The 20,240-nt window shown below is 41.0% G+C and overlaps 1 long non-coding RNA gene across 1 annotated transcript in view; it reads right to left on the bottom strand.

Moving 5' to 3' along the window:
* Positions 1–20,240, bottom strand: part of LOC116661999 — a 61,156-nt gene that overhangs the window by 15,410 nt on the left and 25,506 nt on the right. Inside the window, exon 3 of the long non-coding RNA XR_004317970.1 lies at positions 12,499–12,611. This is a non-coding gene — a long non-coding RNA (uncharacterized LOC116661999). The remainder of the gene's footprint in view (positions 1–12,498; positions 12,612–20,240) is intronic.

The raw sequence follows: 20,240 nt of genomic DNA on the forward strand, positions 1-20,240 counted from the left end.
ACTTCTTATCTATTTCTGTGTCTGCAATAGGAATACTTAGATGACAAAAAAAAAAAAAAAAAAGGAGAATGTGAGCATCTTTTTGAAAGTTTACAAAGGAGCAAATTTGGAAAGCTGAGCCAGACTTTGAAGCCAGGGCCAGAGAGAGGAACTAGGTAGGAACTGGGAGCTGCCTTAAAATTAGGAAGGAGGTTTAGAGACTGAAGCAATAAGCAAGAAGGTCTTGTGCTCCTGGACTGATTCCCAGAATAATTTTTCTCATTGCTGATCACTAATGTGTCTTTCCTAGACAACTCACAGATATGTATATATACGTGTTTGTGTGTGTGTGTGTGTGTGTGTGTGTATATATATATATAGATATAGATGCCAGTTTTATTTTAGAGCTATAAATTGCTACAGGCCTATTAAAACTTCACTTCCTCTTTTCCTACATCCTTGGATGACTCAGAAATGTTAATTTACACTGTGTAAGGTCATTTGAGCTTCATTTCTGGATCACACCCAACCCTTCTCTTTAGCATATAACTCTTTCCTGATTTGAGTTCCGAAGCCGCACCTGCCTGTAAGAGCAACTCCACCAGGTGGCCCTAAACCGCAGTTTGGTCACAACCACCTCCTCATATTCTCCCCAAAGACGCCGAACCCGCCTGACTTTCGGGCCCCTGTTGGAGGCCCCGCTGTTGAACATCCACACTTAACACCTCTGAGTCGTATACGGCTTTCCGCCTTCGCCTCATTGGCTAAGTCTGGTCGGTTCTGCCACTGAAAGGCCTTCCTAATATGTCTCTTCCTTTCGAAGGAAATTTTCTTTCCTTTCTTTTATTTAAAATTTTTCCCAGCTTTACTGAAATATCATTGACATACAACATTGTGTTAGATTAAGGTGTACAATGTGTTGATTTGATACACTTATATACTGCGAAATGATTAGCACCATAGCATTGCCTAACACGTCCGCCACATCACATAATTTGTTTTGCAGTGAGAACACTTAAGAGCTCTTTTAGCACGTTTCGAGTACGTAACACAGAATTATTAACTGTAATAATCATGCTGTGCATTAGATCCGCAGGACTTACTCATCTTGTAACTGGTAGTTTGTGCCCTTTGACCAACATCTTCCCACTTCCCCCGTCCCTGGTAGCCACTGTTCTAATCTCTGGTTCTATGAGTTTGGCCTCTTAAGAGTCCACATATGTGATGTCATACATTATTTGTCTTTCTCTGTCTGACTTATGTCACTTAGAGAATGCCCTCTTTCTATGGAACTTTGCCTTTTTATACAATTGCTGCCCACTAACTCTACTAACAAGGCTTGTATGTCTTACAATTGGATACTGCAGTGATGTCCCCTCTGGCCTCCTTGCTTCTGAGTCCTCCAGCTGGCTCATTTTATCAGGTTTATCTTCCTCAAAGTGTCTACCTAAAATCTGTCACTGCCTCCTGAATCTAGCCTAGATGTCTTCTCCTGGCTTCCTAGTCCTACATGCCAACTCTCCGTCCCGTGAATCCAATCTCTACCCTTCACTAGTCGAGGTCATTGTTTCCCAAGTATCCTTTTCCCAGCGTTGACCCATTCTACTATTGCTGCCTGGAATTACCTTTTCACCAATTACATCACTTCTCCCCTGATCTCAGCTTTCCATATAGCTTCCATCCTTCCTCTCTGCAGACCTCAGTGGAATCATTTGTTCTTCTTTTATGGCACCTAGCACGTTCACCCTCTTATAAGTCATTGGGGTAATGGTTTTATCCTCCCTATTAGAAAAGAAAGACCATATCTTACATTTATTCTGCATTTTTGCAGGGTTCAGAATACAGATATATGCTGACTTACTGAGATGAGCAACCAGCCACATTTTGGACACTTTCTTCCAGACTAACTTTGTTAGGGCTGTGAGAGAAAAAAAAAATGCTGTGAAATGTCAATTGCCAGGGGGAAAAAATCAGCAATGACAATAATATAACAATAATAATAGTTATAATTCGTAAGTGTCTGCTCTGTTGTCAGATACTCGCTAGGGGATCTCTCTCTATCTCTCTATCTACCTACCTACCTAATCTCTTCTGATCCTTACTATGCAGCAAGGGATGCAGTATATATGAGGAAACTGCACCTCAAAGAAGCTAAGTGACCTTTGCTAGAATGTTAACTCCAGATTCCCTCTCACTGAGGCACATATGTTTCTAATACCTACTGGGAAGGACACTACTACTGTGACTCTGCCAATCCTCCGTCAGTTCTTCTGCATGGAAATTTAAAATCTGCCTAAATTTTACACCCAGACATCACTTGATTTTGAGATGGGTCTACTCCTCCTCCTGTGCAAAGCCTGAAAATCTCTGGGTTGGCTTGACTCTCTTCACATCCTCTTTTATATGGACATGATGCTGGCATCACCTCAGAGAAAGTTCTTTATACTCAGAAATGTGACAAAAGATGAATTCTAAAGGCCAAGAGATATGTAAATATCAAGTATAATAAAATCAAGTCAACCTACATTGAAAAATTCTGCCACAGTGAAAAACATGCATAAGGATCTATAAATAAAATTCCAAAGTGTGACACCAAAGGGACCATTGGATAACCAGCTTCTGGGCTAGAAAAGGGAGTTGGGGCTCAAATGACAGGATTTCCCAAAGATGGCTACTGAGCGGCATAATTGAACTTGTATTCAAGGGGTTTTGAGATCACATAGCAGTTGAGAGCTCAAAAGTTTCTGTTTATTTATCTTTTACTTTATAAATAGTATACTATAGAAGAAAGGGGGCTTTGAGACTGGGCTTTGAGACTAGGCGGGATTTGATTCCTGGCCCCACCCCTGGCTAGCTGGGTGTTCTGGGGAAAGGCACCTAGCCTTTCTGAACCTGAGTTTCTTCATGAATAAGATGAAGTTAACACCACCTACTCGAAGGCACTGTTGCCAAAATAATGACATATACAAACACTGTCTATGGATGTGCAACTTAGTGGCTTAAAAAACCAATCACTATCACTATTCACAAGTCTAACGATGAGTGCTTCTTCTGATCTGGACCAGGCTTGGTTGATGTTGGCTGGGCTCACTCATGCATCAGCCATCAGCTGGCAGGTCAGCTGGGCCAGGCTGATCGAGGATGGCCTCACTCACATGTCTGGTGGCTGGCATGAGAGAGTTGACCTGGCCACAGGCTTCTCGTCACCCAGCATGCCAGCTTGAACTTGTCTACATGGAGGCTGAAGAGGGTTCCTAGAGAGCTAACCAGAGCAAGTCATGATGCTAGCCTGGATTCAAAGGTGGGGAAAACAGACTCCACCTCTTAATGGGAAAAGCTGCAGAGTCACATGAAAAAGGGACATGGATACAGGAAGGGGTGGAAATTGTGGCCATTTTTGCAACCTATCAGCTGACCATTTTCAAAAAGTGTCAACATTTCCTAAAACGGAGCACATGCATTTCTTTTGATCTAGTAATAGCATTCCTAGATGTAGGCCTAAAAGATACATTCGTGAGCTCAAAATATATGCACTAGAATGTTCATAGCTGCACCATTCATAATAGCCTCAAAGTGCAAACTACCAAAACACCCATTAGCCCGCCTATTTAGAATAGATAAATATATTGTAGCATTTTCACATTATGGAATACTATGTGCAATGAAAATGAAGAAACTACAGCTACATGCAATAATATGGATGAATAGCACAAGAATAATGCTGAAAGAAAAAAGCCCGACACAGAGAAGTACATATTTTCTGGTTCCACTTACATACACTTCAAAAACAGGCAAAGTCAATCTATTCTATTAGAAATCAAGACAGTGGTCACCTTTGGGATAAAAGGGATTGGAAATTGGCACAAGGCAGATGCGGGACCTCAAGGGTGCTGGTCATGTTCTGTATCGTGATCTGGCTGCTGATTAAACAGGTGTATTCAGTCTGAAAATTCAGAGCTATACTCTCATGAATTAAGCGCTGTTTTGTATGCATATTTTCCATCAATTAAAACATCTATAAAAGATAGCATATTTGAAAGTGCCTATTCATCGCAGGCTCTCAAATATTTATCTTTCCCCTTCTCATTAAAAAAAAGAGACCAGGTGTGTGGTAACAGTTTCCACTGTTACATGTTTAGCATGAAACAATCAATCATTCATGTGAATGTAAACAGGACACCCAAAGATAACTAAAACAATGGGCACATTTAAATCCTGTGTTTTCAAAGTACCTATCGTGCCCGAGATATGAGACGAGCATTCAAAAGGCCGAATCCAATATAACGACTGGGTTGTACACCATCTGGACCTAGAGTCTCAGTTGCCTTCAGTCTTTTTTTCCACCTGTTCAGATCTACAAGCGAACTCAGGGTTATATCCAATTTTCAGGTCAATGTCTTATGTCCATTCTGTTTTTTCCCTACTCAAAAAGCCATATTGGAATGTAAGAAATCAAGCATAACTTTTTTGCAGTGATAACTGCATTCTGTCTAATTTACAGCAGAGGGGAAAATCATTCCAAATTCTGGAGATACAATGGTGAATTATCTCTCTATTCGAAAGGAACTTGACATAATTCATAGAGATAAAATACTTGCAGTGCATCCACAGTTAATCAGGATAACTAGTATATTATGACAGTAAACAAACAACTGCTAAATCGGAGCATGGCATTCATACAGTGTTCATCTGCATAGGGCTGGGTTTTACTGTGGCAAAAGTTACCCCCCAAATTCAGAGGCATGAAACAATGAAGGTTTGTTTCCTTCTTTTGCTGTGTGCTTTTCAAGAATTGGCTGGGAATTTTTCTCTACTTTACCCTCAACCTGGGACCAACATCAGTCTAGATAGAACACGGCATATCATCACGGTACAGGGAGAGAAAACATGGCAAAGCACCCGAAAGAGACACCTGCCACACATTTGCTGAGCAAAGCTGTCACGGGGCCACCTCTAACTTCAGGTGGGAAGTGAAGTTCATAACTATCACGTAGAAGAAGAGAGAGCCATATATTGTCAACTTCAAATAGCTTTCTTCCATTCTTAAATTAGCTTTCTTTTATTCTTGGTTACAGAATATCCCTTGATCTCTACCCTTCCTACCCAAAATACACCTTGATAATCACAAGAAGGAATTGCTGAGAACTTGAACATGCATTAGCATAAATTTATCCTCGTATTATTCAGAAGATGTTAGAGCTGGAAGAGACCTTCTACAGTAACTCTTTTATATTACAGTTAGAGAATATGTAACTCAGACGTGACCTGCTTCAAGTCAAAGAGCTATCTGTGGTAAAACTAGAGCCTGAACTGACGTGAATGCTTTTAATTCAAAGTGTCAGCTTTGTACGTAAAGGAAAGAAACTGCATATTGCAATAGTACCTGAAGCATTCATAATTTTGGTCAATATTCAGTTTTTGTTCATTCAATAAATATCTATTCAGCACTTATAGGCAATGAACTAGATACTGTAGTAAATAAAAGATGAAATCGCCACAGAATCTACATTCAAAGAGTCAGAGTCTGGTATAATCAATCAAGTAATGGAGTAAGTATAGTAAGAGGTACAAAGGGAATAGCAAATGTCATTTTTGCCCTCTACACGGTTAACTGTTAACGATAGCGGGTCAAGAACTGATATACAAGAATTGATATGTAAAATGATCTTTGACAATGGAGCCAAGAATGCACAATAAAAAGAGGACAACCTCTTCAACAAGTGACGTAGGGGAAATTGGATATCCATATGCAAAAGAATGAAATTGGATCTTTATCTTACACCATACACAAGAATCAACTCAAAATGAATTAAAGACAAACATAAGATTTGAAACTTAAAACTCCTAGAAGAAAACGTAGGGGAAAAGCTTCATGACATTCGTCTTGGCAATGATTTCATGGATATGACACCAAAAGTACACGCAACAAAAATGAAACAAACAAGTAGTACTACATCAAACTAAAAAGCTTCTGCACAGAAAAGGAAATAACCAATAGAGTGAAAAGGTAGAATGGGAAAAAATATTTACAAATCATATATTTGATAAGGGGTTAGTCCCCAAAACATTAGGAATTCCTACAACTCAATAGTAAAACATACTAAGGACTCATCTAAAAAATGAACTAAGGACTTGATTAGACAGTTCTCCAAAGAAGACATACAAATGGCCAATAGGTATATTTTTAAAAAGCTCAACTTCACTAGGGAAATATAAATCAAAACCACAATGAGATATCACCTGACACCTGTTAAAATGGCTATTATCAAAGAAACAAAAGAGAAGTGTTAGCAAGGATGTGGAGAATTTGGAACTCTCGCACACTGTTGGTTGGAATGAAAATGATGCAGCTGCTATGGAAAACAGTGTGGACGTTCCTCAAAAGATTAAAAATAGAACTACCATATAATCCATAAATCCCACTTCTGGGTATTTATCCAAAAGAACTGAAATCAGGATCTCAAAGGTTTGTTAACATGCCTATGTTCATTGCAGCACTATTCATAATAGCAAAAATGTAGAAACAATCTAAATGTCTATCAACAGATGAATGGATAAAGAAAATGTGGTATGTATGTATATATGTATGTGTATGTATATATATACACAATGGAATACTATTCAACTTTAAAAAAGAAGGAAATTCAGCAGTATGCAACAACATAGATGAAACCTGAGGACATTTTCTAAGGGAAATAAGCTAGTCACAGAAAAACAAAAACTGCATGATTCCACTGATACAAAGTATTTAAAATGGTCAAATTCACAGAATCAAATCAGTGGAAAAGTGGTTGCCAGGGCCTGGGGGAGGGGGAAATAATTAGTTACGAATCAATGAACATAAAGTTTCAGTTAAGCAAGAAGAGTAAGCTCTAGAGATCTGCTGTACAACATTGTACCCCTATAGTCAATAAAAATGTACACTTAAAAATTTGTTAAGAGAGAGGGTAGATTTATGTTAAACATTCTTACCACAATAAAATAAAAATTTTTTTAAAGAATTGAGTTTGGGATTAGCAGATACAAACTACTGTATATAAAACAGACAAACAACAAGGACCTACTATATCGCACAGGGGACTACATTCAATACCTTGTAATAACCTATAGTGAAAAAGAATATATATAATAATGAATCACTATGCTGTACACCAGAAACCAATGCAACATTGTAAATCAACCATACTTCAATAAAAAATTGATATGTAATCAAATCTAGAAATACTAGCTGATGTCAGTTGATTTTTGTGTATCACACACGTTTTTTTTTTTAACATTTTTATTGATTTATAATCATTTTACAATGTTGTGTCAAATTCCAGTGTAGAGCACAATTTTTCAGTCATATATGAACATATATATATTCGTTTTTATCACACACTCTTTTGAAGACTATCTAGTTCCATTTTTTTCAGACTGATTTAGGAGGAATTGGCATATTTAGTAGATTGATCTTCTGTCCATTTATTCGGGTCTTCTTTTATGCCATTTTATGACATTTTGTAAATTCATCCAAAAAGGACTTGCACATACATTGCTAAATGTATTCCATGGCATCTTCCAGTATTTTGTTGTTATTGACTGATATGTGTATATACACTCTCTAATTGGATATTGCTGATACGTAAGAGATATGTTGATTTGTACCAGTAATCTTGCTAGTTCTAATCTCTTACTAGTTGTAATAATGACTCATTGATTAGTCTGGATTTTTCAAGATGATCATGTCATGTACAAATTAAGATCAGTTATCTCTTTCTTTCTAGTATTCATATCTGCTTTAATCCCTTTTTCTAGTTTTATTTCATTGGCTAGGGACCCCATTACATGTTCAACGATAGTGAGGAAAACAGAGGAACTGGTCTTTTTCTTGACTTTAATGGGTAATTTTGATGGTTTGACCATTAAATATGAATTTAATTTAGGATTTTTAAAAATATGTTTTTGATGTTAATGATGATCCTCTTTCTTTTCAGTTTTCTAAGAATTTTATCTTGTGTTTTCTTTTTGTTCCTATTGAGACAGTCAAATGACTTTTCTCGGGTAAGTAGTTTCTGTGGTAGATTACATCAGTGTATTTTTCTGATGTTTTCTCAACCTTGCAGTCCTAAGTGTAAACGAACTCTAGTAAATCTGATGTATTCCTGGGAAACAGAGTGCAGCTGTGTGTCCAGTAAGAAAAGAAGAACACAGGTATCGAGTAGCACCTGCAGTCAGCTACCGTTAAGTTATATTGTCCCACTGCACCTACGTTCTCATATTTATTGGCGGGCACTTACTCATTGAATTCCTTGTGGTTTTTATAAGTCTCCATTCCCTTTGGTTATGTGGCTATAACAGTGTTTACTGGCGTATCCTCTCTTTATCCATGTATCTGTCTTGCCAGAGGCTTGTTTATCATTAATTTCCTACATAAAGCTGGGTTTTTGTTTTGTTGACTCTTTCTCTTGTTTATCTTCTCTGTTCTGAATTCCTTTGCTCTCTTTGTAGTGTTTTTCCTTTTATTTTTTTGCACTTACTCTATTGTTTAGTTTCTTGAGCGCTTCTGTTGATTTTGAATTCTCACTGTTTCAAAAAGTTCTCTTTTCTTTGATAAACTCTGCCACACTTTCCCCTGTTTGTACCACCAGTGGTACTAAAGAAAGCTCCCAACCTGTTGTAACAGGGACTTTTCCCTGCCTAACTAAAACAAGGCAAATATACTAGGGGGTAATCTGTGGTAGCAATAACAGTAAGAGGTCTGTGGTTCCCTGACAAACTGACTGCACCTTAATCCCAGGACTTTGTCAGTACAGAGAGCTAAAACAGTAAAACTAAACCAGAACTTAAAAGTAACCCAAAGCAAACAATCTTAATCACATTGCACAGTTCCTTTTACCACACTCAGTAGGAACATTCCCCAAGGAACTCAGTTCCTAGCTATTACGTCTTGTTTACATTAACATTAATTCTTCGACACTAACATAAAACAGCTGTACACCTGCCTCTCAATTATACTTTAGTTCTTTTGCTGCCACTGAGGTTGTGCACATAGTGTGTCCACATGCACAGACATTTAGAGAAAGGGTCTTAATTGTTTTGCCACAAGCACATGATACAAAAACAACATGTTCAAGAACAACTCGAGTTGTATAAAGACATACAACAAATGTGCTGAATCCTTACCTAGAGAAGAAGGTAGGACAGGGGATAGATGCAGCATGAATGTGGAATTAGTCTCGCAGGGATCCGTGAAGAAGAGGCCGTGGAAGACAAGAGAACGTATGCTGGCAACGAGTATGTAGGAATGAATTCCTACTTTGGAGTTGGGGGTGCTTTTTGAGATCCTGGGCACTGGAGGTCATGCTCTTATATTTGCACTTATCCATGGTGGTCTTGGCTCTTAGAAGAGTCTCTGAGTGTTATTTGTGGTTGATTTAAAAAATTAGAACCAAGGAATGAAGGTGATCAACTCTGAAATAGCTTGGAAGGTTAATATACATGATTAGAACATTGAGATGATAGAATTGGAGGCGGTTATACATGTTAGACTAGAAGAAAATCTAGGAATAGTTGAGTCCAGCCTCTTCTTTCACAAGTAAAGAAACTACGGCTCATAAACATTAACCATGGTTCTCATGGTACCTGGAATATACCGAGTAAAATGAATACTTACAGGGGAATTCAGGCCTTTGGGGCCATTCTGTGATAACAATTTTGTATACATCCAGATGTGATGTATTTTGGGAACGCTTACTCTGGGGGAGGAGTTGGCAAATGATGGAGTATGGGCCAAATTCAAGTAGACATTTGCTCTTGGAAATAAAGTTTTACTGGGACACAGCCACTCCCATACATACTGTCTATGGCTGCCTTCACGCAACAGTGGTGGAGCTGAATAGTGGCAGACATGGTATGGCCCATAAAGACCAAAATAGTTACTCTCTGGTGCTTTGCAGAAAAGGTTTCCTGACCCCTGCTCTCAGTAGTTGTATTAAATACATCTTTTATTCCAAGGCTGATCTGGGGGCCTGCATTTATTACTTTCCGAGGGCTAAAATTAATTTGACAATTGATTATCATTTAAAGAGTGACATCATGTGTTAATTTTGAGACATAAAGGCACTGATGTGAAAGTTAGCCCCCCTCCCCCAAAATAACTGTTAGCAAGAAAACATTCTTCATGGATTGGAGCTTGTGGGTTTTCCTCTGGGTGAGAGAGATGAATGGAGGGAAATGGGTTGAATCAGTGAAAGTCATTAGGAAAGTAATCTCCAGCGATCCTGTAACATTTAGAGTCACTTCCCCAAGAGCGGCATTGCCTCGGTACATCTTTACACGCTGCTCATTCAGTCAGATCGCCCTTTTGAAAGGCAACGGAATTTGCCCTTCTTAATACAACCCTCGGCAGCTGGGGAAGTGGAGCTTGTCAGGGCTGAGGGCTCGCTGGAAGGTTTACATGTAACCCAGTGGCAGGGATGCCGCTTGGAGGAAAGAGGACAGGAATCTCAAGACCACAGTCAGTTAGAAATGCCGCCTCATTAGGAGCAATTAGCACTCAGTCATGCCTGGGAGACTGTCCCCATAAAGCAGGTCAAATCAATTACTGCCTGCCTCTTAGACAAAGGAGGAGGCCACTGCAGACCGCTAAGGCGAGTTCTGGGTTTTTGTGTCTGAGACCAGGAGCAGATTTGATTACACTCTAAAACCTTCTCTCCAGAGGAGGGCTTCCCCCTTTTCTTCTGCTCTGTGTGCACAAAGAAATATCCCTGCTGTCAGAAAAAGGCCCTCTCTTGTCTTCGAGGTTTGGGTTGCTGGAGAATTGGGGCAAACTTCAAGGATGCTGGAAACTTTGTGACTTTGTGAATGGATGCGAGGACCTGGAGGGCTTTGCTCGAGGTGAGTGAGATTGAAAGAGAATGAAGTTCACACGTGATGCGGATGCTAATTCTCTCAGTGACATAGAGAGAAACCAGCTCTAAAGAAAATCAAAGCATCGATCGTGTCCCTGCTAATGGCTAAGTTGGTGACAGTGTTTTTGTCTTTTTAGGAGGTGATGGAGAAGGGTCAGCCAAGGTGCTTTATGAGCTTCTGGGAAAAAAGAAATGGAAGTGCTGACCAGGGCCCTGGTATGGATTCTTAACAGCTGGTGAATGTGCCCAGAGGCTCTCTCTGTCCTCTTGCCCTGCTGGAGCCCAGAGAATAGCAAAGCAGACTCCTTGGGAAGGACGTGGAGTTCTCCGCTTTTTATGTAACATTGTGTGTCAGTAACAGTTTGGGGCATTTTCACTTGGTGTTCACGATAAGGTGTTCTCAATTAATATTACTCTGCATTTATATAGTTCATTTTATCGGATGCTAAACACACTTCACAAGCACCAGGAGCTGCTATTCTGTAGAACAGCTATGTCCTGGGTAACATAAAGCTTCTCTTCAGTTGCCCTGTGTCATCAATGCTCTGAGAAAACTCCCGAGGTTCCTCCTCAAAGTGCCCCCCTGGGGGTGTCACTAGCTGTAATCAGACGGGTAGGTGGCAGCCTGGTGGTAAACTCAAGGGTGGAGACACCCCGAGGTGTGGCTGTGCTTCCGTATCTGCTTCCTCAGTCACATGACGCCAAACCTCCTCCAAAAACTATGCTGTCCCAGGAAAAAACCAGTGTTCTAGCTATGCTAACTAAGCTTTATGACAAGTCCCTTCTTCTGGGTTAGACTGCTGTCCCCAGATCTCTTCAATACTGAAATTCATTGACAAAGCAGACTGTTTGGGAAAGAGGCGAAGTTTTCTGCTTTTTATGTAACATTTTGTGTCAATAACAGTTTGGGGCATTTTCACTTGGTGTTCACAATAAGCTTTGAGTGGCATTTCTCAAAATATCTGAGACTACCTGCGTGACCATCCCTGAGGGTGCTTGTTAAAATGCAGAGTCTGGGTTCCTCCAACTCCTCCTGAATCAGAATATGAGGGTAAGGTAGTCACGTAATTCTTACATCCACTAAAGTCTGAGACGTGCTTGTTTGATTTCCTAATGGCATGAAGTTTCACGTATGGTTAGTAACACTGGGATATGACACTGGGTATGTGTTGTGTGTGATCCCCTAATTCACGGCTTTTCAAATCCATAGGATTAAGCCTGGACCATTTTTTGATTAACTTTTTCTTTCTTTGGCCAGTGTTCCCAGGATGGAGGAGTCCTCAGCCTTGGTCAGGGCGTGGGGCAGCCAAGAAACCAGAGGCATTCTTAGGGCTCTAGGTTCACCATCAGTGATGGAGATTTCCATGGGAAGGAGAAGAGAAATTGAGACGGGCAAGGTATGGAGTAATGGGCTAGAAGCTGTAGTTAGGAATCCAGTCAGTTAAGTCAAGACACCAGCATCGAGAATGATGAAAATGACTGAGCATTTCAACAAGGCTCCCTAAATGATGTCACACCACGGACAGGGTGCATGCACTTCACTGGTGACACCTGCACAAGGACCCTGGGTTTGCCTCCACCACTGTCCTGTCAACACCCTTGGCAGCTTTAATCCCTGCATCGTTACCTGTTTATCCAAGCAGTCTTTCCTCCATTCACCCATCAGGTATTCTGATGATCCCACTGTGCTCCAGGCACAGAGCTCCGAGCCAAGGACCCAAAGATGAAGGATTCCTGCACCTAAAGGACATCAGAAGAGAAGAGATGGGTGGATGAGGAACCAAGGAAATGTGTAAGCTCCTCCTTTCAGAGGCACCTTCACTTTCCTTCCATTACAACCATTCCCGAGTGTCTTCCCAATCTGAGTCGCATCATCCATCAGAACAGCCCATACACGTGACCTTGAATCCACATCTTCCCTCCTTAGACCCTGAGGTTGTTATCAGCCGTCTCTCAAACTCTCCCCTACCTATTCCCCAGTGTCCTGCTGCCATTTGTTCTTGCCCCTTTCTTTATTTTTCATGACCGATTTGGCCCTTGCTTGTCCTTCCTCCCGCTTTCACTCTGGGCGCACCCTTTCAGTGCTTCCTACTTGATCTTTATAGATTTCTTTCCTTCTTGAACTCATGTGGAGACTTTGTTACATCAATTCAAGCCACCGAGTTCCATTTTAATTTACATTTTTCATTCACATTTAGTGGTCATTGCACGGGGGGAGGAAGTCATGAAGACGTACTGGCTGGGACTGCTCCAAATCCACCCTCTCTAGGGGGAGGTATAGCTCAGTGGCCGAGTGTGAGCCTAGCATGTGCAAGGTCCTGGGTTCAATCCCCAGTACCTGCACTAAAATTTAAAAAAAAAAAAATAAATAAATAAATAAATAAATAAATAAATAAATAAAAAACAAACCTAATTAGCTCCCCACTCCAAACAGACAGACAGACAAACAAACAAAAAACAAATCCATCCCCTCTGGCTTCTACTTGGCCCTTTCAGTGGCTCAGTTTCCTTTACATCTCCTTTCTTGCTTTTGCAGACATCTTCTTCATCTCTCAAGGCCTTAGGGTCACTTCTGTCTCCCTCACTCCGAGCAGACAAGCTCGTCTCTTGCGTTCTGTAGAACACTCAGAATATGCAGCTGAGCTTTCGAATTCCCCCTCCTCCTGGTCATTCACCCCTTCTCACCGCTAGATTTCTATTTCTAGTCAGCTCACCTCTTTTGGCTCCAGAACTGACCTCATCCTCTCAAGGCTAACTCTTGCATCTGGGTTCAATGAGAGACAGTATCATAAGCGGATAACTTTGGGGAGTCCAGTTTATTTTTCTCTTCTTTTGGGGGCTTTCCATAGCACATTAGCATATTAAAAGCTTTGAGAAGTTGTGCAGTAATAAAAAAATGTTTAATTTTGTTTAAACCAATGTTTCTCATTAACTGTAGAACCCTTTCTTGGAGTAACACCTATTAATACTCTGGGCAACTCATTTTGGAAAATGTTACTGGAACACACAGAAGGTTGAGAACTTGTTTTAATGATCCAATCACCCAGTCTCCCAGTGTAAACTCCTTTCCCTATGGCCTGGTGTCTTTTTGCAAATAGCTGATCTTCAATAAATGTTTGCTACATGAGGAAATGAATGCATTTATCCATTTAATAATGAGTATTTATTAGGCAATTACTGTGTTCTAGATACTGGAGCTACAGTGATGGATAAGACACCAAATCTCTTGCCCACATTGAGCCTCCTTTTTTAGTGGAGGAGGGTGACTGTAAAGAGATAGAAGGGCACAGATGGATGAATAATGTTAGGTGATGACAGACTGCTTTGAAGAAAAGTAAAGCAGAGAAATAGTGTTGAGAGGGATTGGATGCTACTTTAGATGAAATGAGGGGTCAAGAAAGACCTCTTTATAGTTGACATGAGAGCTAAGGCTTGAATAAAGTGGAGGAGTGAGATCTTTGAATATTTACAGAAGGAATTTAGGTAGAGGGAAAAGCAAGTGTGTGGTGGTTTTAAAATATGTCCACACGTTCTTTGATATCCTCTCTTTGAGAGATGAAACCTCTCCCATCCCCATGAGTATGAGGTGAACTAATGACTTATTTCTTATCACGAGTATATGGCAGAAGTGATGGCATGTGCGGTTTTTTTTTTCTTTTTGAGTAAAGGTAGATTTATTCAGAGAGATACACACTCCATAGGCAGAGCGCGGTCTCTCTCACTCAGAAGAGAGACTGGCCACAGGTTGGGGGGTGTTAGTTTTTATGAGCTCGGTAACTTCATATGCTAACAAGTGGGAGGATTATTGCAACTACTTTTGGGGAAGGCGCTGGGATTCCCAGGAACTGGGCCACTGCTCACTCTTCAACATTCTTATGGTCAGGTGTGTGCTTTCTGAGACTGGGTCTTAAATGGCATTACAGCTCCCTCCTTGGCTTTTCTCTTGGATCACTTGCTCTGGAGAAAACTGACTGCCACGTTGTAAGGATGCTCAAGCAGCCCCGTGGTAATATTTCTTCCATTCTCATCTGGCTTGATTTATGTATGATCCTGAACAAACTGAGGTTTTTCAGTCCTTCTAAACTCCACTTGGTTGGCACAATCTCTTCTGTTGAGCTTACTTCAGCCCATGAAATAAAATCACCCAAAATCCAAAGTCCTTTCCAAGCTAAGGAGATAAATTTGTGTGGTGTTGGCAGAATCTGAATTGAAGGGTAAGCAAATAGCAGCAAGGGATTATAAATCCCTGCTTGCTTCAACTATAAACCAATCTGTCCACAGTGAGAAAGCATTTAATGAAGAGTTCCATTGTACTGAAGGAAATGGAAAATTATACTCCATGAGTGCATGGTCTGCCAGCAACAGCCTGGAACCAGCAGCATGGGTGCCTTTTAATAGTTTAAAAAAATCAATAACCTTAGTCTTTTTAATTAAATTGCTGTAAGTGGGAAGAACACTTAATTACAGCTTCTATTCCTTCATAAAATGTTCTCCATGAAGAACTAATATAATCAGATTCGGATCCTTCCCAGCTAACATACATACATATTTTTCATGGTTTTAGTGGGCTGAATTCTGGTATTTTTGGTGGCCTAGAGATAAAAATGAGAATAAATGGGAAAAAAATTAAAAAATGGAAGCTTACCTAGACAGCATCTGTGACATCATAAATCCGAACTTGGGCACCAAGGAAAGGATGAAAAAAAAAAAAAAAACCCAAGATTTCCAATAGCAGACACAGCACATCCTGTTCCTATTCTAAGCGAGAGCAAGTGAGAATTGGCCAGTGTCCAATCTTGGGAAGGTACCTAGAGATTTTTTAATATATTGGTGAGAGGGGTGGGCGTTTTCGGGGATAAAGTGCTAGCAGGGTGCTTCTAAAAATATTCTTAATGCAACGGAAGTCATCTCTTCAGTTATTCTATTTTAATTAGATTCTCTCTTCTGTTTATTTCTTATTTGCGCTGCTTAAAAAAAATTTTTCCCGTCATCCTCCTGCTGTCCTGGGGGCTCTTCCACGTTAACACAGGCAGTGATGCTCAGTGGTACTGACAAGTTGCCAAGATGATGCTGCTTCTCTCCCCTGGAGCCCAGCTTACACCAGCCCCCCTTGCTCTGATTCATGATCTAGAAAATTCCCTCCACTCAGGTATGACAGAATTTACCCTGCACAGATGCTGGCCACAGCTTAAAGACCCCCCCACCATCTTTCCTATTCCTCGTCAGTCCCTTTCTAAGGCCACAGACCTGAAGGCAAAGTCAAAGAAAACCTTCAAACTTAGAAAAAAAAAAACAACTTCTTTATCTTACACATGAGAAAGATCAGTGTAAAAGTCCCTCGCCACACTATTAGGTGATGAAATAGCACACATCGTGGGGAGCCGTGCCTCTCTGTGATGGCTGTGCAAAGTGACATCACTCTGTGACTTGTGTGAGGAGCCCAGGAAGCTAATACAGGTTCCACAAGCTCAGTAAGTAACTTCAGACACGTCACCAAGTCCAAATTCATTCTACTCACCACACAATAGGTCAATAAATCAGGAGATGAAGTGTTGGGGCAAGGAACAATGACTTTATTAGGGAAGCCAGCAGACTGAGAAGATGGCAGGCTAATGTCCTGGAAAACCATCTTCCCCAAGTCAGAATTCAGGCTCATTTTATACTAAAAGGGGAAGGGGTGGGGTTGGTTGTTGCAAAATTCTTGGTGTCGGAATCTTTGCTCTTGCAGCTGTCTACCTAGGTCAGGTCACAATGTTGCTGTCAACCTTCAGTAAGACAATTGTTATTCTCTGCTCTGCAACTTTTTATCTCTCTATGAACGGAGAAGTGTTGCACCCTTGGAGGTCAGAACGTTGAGACTGGGCTCTCCTGTAGATTTCAGGCTCTAGGCAACATTCTTTTACAAAAGGTGCAGAACCAGCGAGACTCAGCACAGGGAACAGAGCACAGGGTTAGAGCTCAAGGAACAGATCCAATATGGAGTCAGAGAGTGGAGGAACATGGTTGCAGTACCCATTCTAGCACTATATAAAGCTGCAGCATCATCAACCAGAAATAGCACATAGGACTTGGCAGCTAAGCCTTGTCACCACCTCAGCATTGTTTATTCTGGAAGATGTGCTTAACCTCACAAAAGGCAGGGCTAATTCTCTTATTTGTCTATTTAAGGGCCAGTCTTCCCAGCCTAAAAGTCCATAAGTAGGCTCACAGGAAAAGCACTAAGATGAACCTATCACAAAATGAGTCCTAGGAAGATTACTCACAGAAATGAAGACTGGCTTGGAAAGGAGCACCCCTGTAACAATACCGGACGGCTGATTTTCCTCACGCCACAAGTGTAAGAAGAAAGCTGTCTGAATGGTTGTGAAGGATTGGTTCATGCAGTGGAGACCTCCTTTGAATGTGTCTACATTTGGCAGGTGGGGGAGGGCCCATTTGCCAGCAAAGCTCACCTCTTGGCCAGCGGTCAGAAGAGGCCCCTCCTGGTGTGACATTTCCTTTTGTCCTCAACCTTCTGCAGCCCCCAATAGTCTTGCCATACTGGGCTTGAGCTGGGATCAGTCTCTTGCTTTTGTATATCCTTTGAAAGAGTCATTACTTATAACAATAAGTTTTTTTGTGTGTGTGTGATGAGGTTTGGATTTTCATTACTGGCATTTCTCTGTCAATCTTTTGTAGAAAGAGAGAGACCATGCACCCCTTCCTTGGCAACTCTCCCAGAGTGATCTGGTTGAGGAGTCACCATTGAGCCAGGAGGGAAGGGGGCAGGGCACCACCATTAAAAGAATGACACAGCAATTAGCACCAAGATGGTGGATGATTCGACTCCCAGTAGACCCTGAGCTTCATTATACACTCATTGTAATACAATACCTGCTAAATGGTCCTCCCACAGGTGCCATGAGTTTCAAGGCTGACCATAAAAGGTCAAAAAGTGGGTGGTGGCCCAATTCCTGGGAAACCCCGCCCCTTCCCCAAAGTAGCTGGAATCATCTGCCCACTTGTTAGCACATGAAGTTACCGAGCCCATAGACGCTAGCAACCCCCACACCTCGTGGCAGATCTCACTCTTAGACAACCCCATTCTCTGAGGCTGCCACCTCTCCCCTCTCCCCTCTAGAGATGGCCTGCATTCTGCCTTTGGAATGTGTATTTCCTAAGTCACTCCGTTGCTGTCTCTTGCCTTCTGAGACAGCCTGCACTCTGTCTATGGAGTATGTATCTCTCTGAATCAATCTACCTTCACTCTACTATGGCTCACTCTTGAATTCTTTCCTGTGTGAAGCCAAGGACCCACACCTGATGGGGCGCATCCCAGGGACTCACCTGGGACCTGAGACATGGCCATCCTCTCGTGCCCCATTTTTCCTATATCACTGTCATTACCTAATTGCCTTTAAAGTTTGTCAGAATCTGGATCAGACGCATTTATAAAGGAGGGATACAGTGAAGTTGCTCTGACTGAAATGTTGGCCAGTATTGGCAGCTATCAATTACCATTGACCTAATGGAAAGGAAGGGGCCGGCCTTCCCAAAGCACAGGCTTATGGGAGGGAATCCAGCTGCTGTGGAAGATTTCTTTTCAGGAACAAGATTTTCATTCAGGAATGAGATCATACTTGCAAAAGTCAGAGGAAGAAGGAAATATGAAAAGTATTGGCCCTTCCAAGAAATCGTACATGATAAAATTCAGAACATGCCATCTGACACAAATCTATTTTCGATACCTTCTGTGACTCTGTGGTAAGTAATTGGCTCTGCAGCCAACCTTGCCATGGCTAAGACACATGTGCTGGTCCCCTTCCTTCATATCTCCATCAAACCTCATCAAACACATGCTTCTTAGAGCAGCGGTTAGGGTGACCAATTTGTCCTAGTCTGCCTTGGACTATCCTGGTTTTAGCACTGAAAGTCTCGCATCCCAGGAATCCCCTCAGACCTGGGCAAACTGGGATGGTTGGTCCCCCTACTTGGCTGCACAATAGAGTCACCTGGGGGGCTTCAAAAAATCTTGATGCTCATGCCACACTCCAGACCAGCTACTTCAGAAACTCTGGGGGTGGGACCCAGGTGATTCCAACGTGCAGTCAAGGGTGAGGGCCAGAAGAAGTTGTGTGCTTTTTTTGTCCTGAAGCCAGAGCCTCCAAAGGTAAAATTACACACATCTATTTCTCTTTCATATCCTATTTGTGATAAATGGTGCCTGTGTTTTAACTAGATTAAATTTATCAGAAGCATTTCCTTAGTCCCCAAGATCGAAGACCATTTTGTATGACAAAGACATCCCTTGAAGGAACATTGATCATAAAAATGGGAAGCTCTCCAACAGCCAGCATAATGTGTACAGAACAGAGGAATGTCACCCTCTCTTCCCGATCTTGTTTTCATTCAGCTCGCTGAGCTAAGAGACTCATTTGGAGCTTCTCATTTCAAGTATTGGTTACCATTCATGGGGATCTCAGCTGCTAGCTGCCTTTCCCTGTGTTGGGGATGATCACTAGTGACAAATGTCACTCCCCCTAGTTGGGCTACTTCATTTTTTTAGGGATTGTTCACCTATACTGATTCTAAAAAATCTCCAAAAGAAGATAATGGTATAACTTTCCTTAACATCATGGAGGAGGGCAGGTGTGGAGTGGTCCTCAGCAGCTCTACCCCCTCCCCCCTTTTCCTTCCATGGCTTTTAATGATGACCAGATAGGTCTTTTAGGAATAAAGGTAATCTGAAAAACTCATCATGAAGGGCTAAGATTCTCATGGGTCAACGTCCCAAGGTCATTTGTCTGGAGAGGGTAATGCTCTCCATTTATTGATACAACAAATAGTTGAGTCCCTTTATGCCAGCCACCGTGACATTGAGTGTGACTACACCTGTGAACAAGGCATCGTATTGTCCTTGATTTCGTGGAAGTGATGTTCTGATGGACCTCTCATTACCAAAAAGGACTGAATTATCCGTCTCAGAATTTCAGGCTACAAATTTTTGAGTAATCTTGAACTTCCTTATTTCATTGTATACTGGATACCAAACACTCTGCGGGCAGTATGGTTGGCCCTATAACTCTTGTTAACACAATCTATGTGATATTTATATAAATATATTTATAGATAAATACACAAATTTAAATTTGTATAAATAGCTATAAATTTATAAACATATCTATAAATATACAAATTTATTAAAAATTTATAAAAATACATAAACTTATAAATTTATGTAAATATATAAAAATAAATATATATAAATATGCACACAAACAATCATGTTTGAATATCATTTAATTTGTATGCTAAATATTTACTGAAAGCTTATTACAAACCAAGCACTACTTGGACAGACACGGTAAAATGACTTTTAAGACAAAGAAC

The sequence above is a fragment of the Camelus ferus genome, chromosome X, assembly GCF_009834535.1.
Source record: "Camelus ferus isolate YT-003-E chromosome X, BCGSAC_Cfer_1.0, whole genome shotgun sequence".
NCBI classification, from domain to species: Eukaryota; Metazoa; Chordata; class Mammalia; order Artiodactyla; family Camelidae; genus Camelus; species Camelus ferus.